The 6,000-nt window shown below is 43.7% G+C and overlaps 2 non-coding genes across 2 annotated transcripts; one reads left to right on the forward strand and one right to left on the reverse strand.

Annotated features, from left to right (window-relative positions):
* Positions 1-132: 132 nt before the first annotated feature.
* On the reverse strand, positions 133-345 carry LOC119165939 (small nucleolar RNA U3). The gene has a single exon (XR_005109084.1). It is a non-coding gene; the product is annotated as a small nucleolar RNA U3 (small nucleolar RNA).
* A 694-nt stretch (positions 346-1,039) lies between these two features.
* TRNAN-GUU (transfer RNA asparagine (anticodon GUU)) lies at positions 1,040-1,113 on the forward strand. Its single transcript has one exon. It is a non-coding gene; the product is annotated as a tRNA-Asn (tRNA).
* Positions 1,114-6,000: the final 4,887 nt, after the last annotated feature.

Genomic DNA, 6,000 nt, shown 5'->3' on the forward strand with positions numbered 1-6,000 from the left:
CCGCAGAGGTGTAGGAAAAAATCGAACAGCAGTACGTAACACGCCAACACAATGAACAGTGGTAGTGTCCGGTGATTTAACTCCGAGCAGTGATAAGAGAGAATCTTCTTTTAGATTTCAAATATACCCTCAGCCACTCAGACTGAGTCTCCGCCCTCCCATCAGCTGTCACAGCCGAGGGAACGGTCATCAATGGCAGGAACCCGGGTCGGAACCCCAAGTCCCGAAGCCGGCTTCGCGCTCAGGCGGAGACCCTCGACTCCTCATCGTGGTTGAGGGTATTCCGAGATCGCGGATGCGTCTCGGCGATCGTACTATAGAAATGATCCTATGAAGCACGATCTTGAGGTGACCGTGTTAGACGATGGCACGTCACTTCTAGTGTCCGTGCAGTTTGCACAAGGTATCAGGCCTTTTCTTCTCAAGAAATGCAGTTATTAACTAAAGACTGTGTTAATCTACTTAAAGATTCCGTGAAAATATTTCTTTCCGCATACATCTATAATCCTAAATAATTGTGTTTTAAAGAATTGTTTATAGTACAGACAAAAGAGTGAAGCTATTCTGCGACACGACACTCCTTACTGCTGAAGTTTAAGACGGCGGCCGCTAGGAACGTCTCCGAGAACCATGCCAAGAACACCGGCCGTAGAAGAAAGCGCTTGGATTGCAGTCGAAAAGTTCTTGCTATACTTCACCACTTGTCCATATCTTGTTATCCGGCACAAATAGAGCATCGGGCACTACATGCTGCTAACGCGTAGTTCAAATGTCAATGTAGTCGTTGAACATATCGGTCGACATCGATCGTCACGAAAATGCGCGGCAGTCGCTCAGCCGTAGTCCGGTCCAGCTTGAGGCGAAGACGCTGTGGGTTGCTTCCCAATTTCCATGGCCGTGATTTGCAATGAAGTCCGTAGAGAAGAGCATTCACCTACTGTTACGATGTGCCAACGCCGCGTCGTGCAAATCAGTTCACTGCAGCAGGAAATAGCCAGAGTAGAGATTACTTGGCTTGTTAAGACGCCTCGGTCGTCCTGCCTCCGTGGCGCAATCGGCTAGCGCGTTCGGCTGTTAACCGAAAGGTTGGAGGTTCGAGCCCTCCCGGGGGCGGCAAGATGTTTTTTTTTTCTTTTCAAAATTTTTAGTTTTTTTTTAATTTAATTGAAGGTAGTCACTTTGCTAATATCGTCGCAAGGCGTTCGAAGCCCATGACAGTGATCGTACGGGTAGCTGTCGTGGCTCGCCGCATTAGTTATACTATTTAACTACACTCCACCCCTTCAATTAAGAGTGCTGTCTGGGCAGCAGAGGGAGGGGAAGGTCATCGTGCGCTTTCCCCTCCATTTTCACCTGTACCCCTTTGTCCTAAGCCCCCTCCCCCACTACCTTATAGATCCAGAAAGCCGACCAAAAAAAAAAAAAAAGCTGTGTACAGAACAAAATTTTTTTATTGGCGGGGGATCGAGGGAGGGGTTTAACAAAAAACCTTAATTATTTACGTTCGAGCATCTGTAAACATGTGTACGTGTATGATACAAGCATGGTTTAGACACTCCAACCACAATTACCACTTAGAAGTGTGGCAGTTTTGGCTAGTTGGTATGACATGACGATAGTTATAGCGCGAGAACAGAACGACGACAAAGAGACAGGCACGAAGCGCTCGTGTCTTTCTTGTCTTTTTCTCGTCGTTCTGTTCTCGCGCTATAACTATCGACAATTACCAACCAACAACCCTCACCACTCCCAACCTAAGGTGCAACAGCAGCTGGTGCTTCCAGGCTACACCTGAAGGGTAGACAAGAAGTGGCTTAACGTACGTCACGCCTGACGTATTCGAAGAATCGACTGATACGTGCATCGTTACACGTGCATATTTACTTGCATGCCCTACGCTGCAGCCATTGTGCGATAGGATAGCAGCGCAGCTGACTCTTGTTCGGGTTACGCGATACGATAGCCACGTCACCAGCTGCCGTATGGGCGCGTGTGAAGCCGGCACTGCCCAATAACCGTGACCGATCGATTCCGTCCAGTCGCATGGTGGTCATGCATGCAGTTAATTTTCGCTTCATGAGATATGCCTCGTGGTGCGATGGCTTCTTTGCAGCGGGAAGGGGGGCAGTAGTTGGGGCAGTAGTTAATTGAGAAATCCTCAGACAGTCCACACAAATTTCTAAGATCAAGATCAAACAGACAATATTGCCAAGGAATGAATAGGGGAAGTTACTAGAACCAATGTAATGCAAATAAGAAGAAAGAAAAGTGGGGGAAAGAATAACTTGCCGTGAGCAGGAATCGAACCTACGACCTTCGAAGGTCGTAGGTTCGATTCCAAAAAAATATGCTGGTGCACGCGATTACGACGCGACCAAATGCATGTTGCTCATCGTTGCCTGGAGTTCTTGTGTTCTCAAATATTGTTTATATGTTTAATTAACTAACCTTTCAAGAAACGAAGATAGATAAAAACTTCGATGAGAAAGTTGTAGATCGGTTTGCAAAGCGTCCGATTAGACAGTTTTGAACTTTATATCTGTTTGATATTAGTGTTTTTCTGCAAACTACAAATGCCCGCGAAATACAAGAAAAAAAAAATACCACGTGACAAACCCGCTCGTGCGCCAGTGCACTCGATGATTCTAGTGCTCCCTAACGTTCCGCGTACGAACGACCATAGCATTTGCCTCATATGCTGCCGTCTCGGCAGGGCCACAAGGATGGTGCTCGGTTTACGATGAACAGGTTTTGCTATCGGCCACAAAAAACGATAACCGTTGTGACTGCTTATCGCTGTCATGAACCAGTGCGAGGGAAGCGAGTCGTTCGTTCGCGGAATGTCAGGGAGCACTAGAATCATCGTGCGCAACTTGCGAGCGGGTTTGTCACGTGGTACTTTCTATATTTCGCGAGAATTTGTAATTAGCAGAAAAAAACTCTAATACTTAACAGATATGAAGTTCAAAACTAACCATCTATTTGGACGTTTTGCGAACCGATATGCAACTTTTTCGTTGAAATTTTTTATCCATCTTTGTTCCTTCGAAAGTTAGTTAATTAAACAGATCTAATTAAACAATACTTGAGAACACAAAAAAATAGTCTAACTCCAGGCAATTTTGAGCAACATACATTTGATCGCGTCGAATTCGCGTGTGCCAGCATATTTTTAAACTCTGGCTAAACTTACGGGGGTCGACATCCTGTATATAATAATAATAATAATAATAATAATATTAAATAATAATAATAATAATAATAATAATAATAATACTTTATTCTGGCATGACGATAGTTATAGCGCGAGAACGAAACGACGACACGGAGACAAGAAGGACACTATCGTCATGCCATACTAACTAGCCCAAGCTGCCACACTTCCAAGTTTATTCTGGCATGTGTACACAACAGTTACATGCCACCGAAATGAGGCAAAAGGAAACAGACGAAACTGTTTCCTGACTAGGCCTACATCCCGGCTCGTGAACAAAAACAGAAAAAGGAGTGAAACATATACTCGTGTAAACAGTTTCGAGAACAAAAACAAGGACCGCGGTGAGGAAAGCGAGAAACATCCAGTACAGCACAATTCATCAGCATCACTGTAGAGAAGTCATGGAATTTCAAGCAATTTCGCTATAGAAGTATACGAAAACCTATAAAGACCATTTCATGTTGGTATGTCTATCAGAGTAAAGTTGTGAATAGATTTAATGAATGAAGAGGTGCAATAGTATCCATCGTAATTCAGAATTCAAGTGGAGCTAACAATGTGCGTAGTTTAACAATTGAAACGCAGTGAAGTACAACCTGGTGAACAAAAGTATACATCGAAAGTGGCAAAATACATTGCATGTAGCACTTCATCCTGGATCGAAGAGTAATCTTACTTTCTTATTGAAGTAATGTACAGATCTGCTTATCTGTGATAATTCTACTACAGATGGAAAACTGTTACATATATCTACTATTTGATGGTCAAGTGATTGGGTACCATAATTTGTTCTAGATCGTGCTGAAAGAAGTGACGTCCTTCGGTTATATTCGATGTGACGAGTGAGGTACATATTGCTGAATGAAGCAAAATCTTGTTATATACGATTATAAGTAAGAACCATCAGTTCAAGTTTGTAGCATTCAGTGAAACACAATACACGAAAAACAGAAAATAAATTGCTATGTCTAGGTCTATCTGGCTTTTTAGTTATTAGCTGCAATGCTATTTGTTGCATGGTAATTAATTTTTGTGCATTGGTCCTATTACATGTGCCCCAAACTAAGTTGCAGTATGTGAGGTGCGAATGAACGAGAGAAAAGTACAGCTGCTTTGCCACCGAATGTGGAAGAAGATGGTTAATACGGCTTATAACACCAATGGATCAAGCCATTTTCAGTTTTACATATGACTCACGTGATCAGACCAGATCAAGTCATTGCGGAAGTGTACGCGCAGAAACTTGCAGGTACTGTTACATGTTATTTCTGAATTACCAAAATAGAGTTTTGGGTTGTGGTGTATTGCATTGTTTTTAGCACGGAATAAAATGAAATTAGTTTTTTTCACGTTTAATCTCAGCTGATTTACCCTCAACCATCCATCTAATTCTTCAAGCCAACTATTCGCTCTCTGCTCAAGTTCTTTTAGGTTGGTACCAGAAAAGATGATGTTAGTGTCGTCGGCATACAGGATAATGTTCGAAGATGAAGGAATGTTTACAATATCATTTATGTACACAGTGAATAGAAAAGGTCCTAATATTGATTCCTGAGGTACTCCATATTTTATTGTTCCGTACTTAGAGCGAGGGTCGTTATGTAGCTTTGTGTATTGTTGTGTATGTGTAGTTCCTCATGTCCCCAAGAAACCGCAATGGAATGACGCCCTTTTAGGCTTTGCCGACTATGGTGAGTGTTTATTTGGCATCTCAGATATCTTTTTGATGCCTTACGCACCCATAAATAGAGTGACCTAGAATTCTAGGTCTCTCTAGTATCATGCTCTCGGGAAAACTTTGCACAACACGGTAGCACGTTTTATAACAGTCCGATATCCAGCCCCCCCCCCCCCCCCCATTTCCGGAGCCCTCCACTACGGCGTCTCTCATAATCATATAGTGGTTTTGGGACGTTAAACCCCACATATCAATCAATCAATCAGCCCCCCCCCCCACCCTTTTTTTTAATGTTTTGGGTGGTTTACAAATGTTTGACGCCGCCCCGGTGACACGCAAAAATTTTCAATCGGAGGAGGACGAATAAACTTTGTTATTCAGAAAGGGGAGGAGAAATGGGGGAAACCAAGTTTGACGGGGGCTAGGCTGGGGCCCAAGGGGCCGCAACACTAGCAGACGAGTCCGCAAGCTTGGCCTGTATATGCGAATTCGGACTCTTTAAGGATCTCTCTCAGGCTTCCAGTGAGGGAGATAGCTGCAGGAGCTCTTCGGATGGAGGGTTGTTGGGGCAACCCCATAATACGTGGTCTTGTCCTGCCTGTGCTAGGCCACGTAGATTTATGCATCAAGAAGCGGCACCACCTGTAGCAGAGAAAACAAAAAAAAATTCTGTGTTATTCAGTATTTGACAGCGTTTCTTGCGGCTAGGTAGCACAGCTATACACCAATCGAGCATTTTTTTAAACGATGAACTGCCCAAATTTTTCTGCAAGTCCGCGTGTCCACCAATTCACTGAACGGGAACGGAACACTGTCTCTTCTTTCAGTGAAGTGTGGCAGCAATGGTTTTATTCAACAAAATTAATGCTCAAACTGGATATAAATCGCGTACTTGCGAGCGCTCGCAACATCCTGTGCGGATTGACCATTTCGACATTCGCGTTTGATTGCTCTTGCAAGCCCTTTATCTTGTTCTAAAAATTTCACCCGAGATACCGGTAGAGGCAAGCATGAACGCAGCAGCAGAAACAGCAAAACTGTGAGCGCGGGCGATGAGCACCGCAAGTTTCTAGTTGAAAAAAATGGCGACGAGTAACAAAAGTAA

Source organism: Rhipicephalus microplus, chromosome 8, assembly GCF_043290135.1.
Source record: "Rhipicephalus microplus isolate Deutch F79 chromosome 8, USDA_Rmic, whole genome shotgun sequence".
NCBI lineage: Eukaryota > Metazoa > Arthropoda > Arachnida > Ixodida > Ixodidae > Rhipicephalus > Rhipicephalus microplus.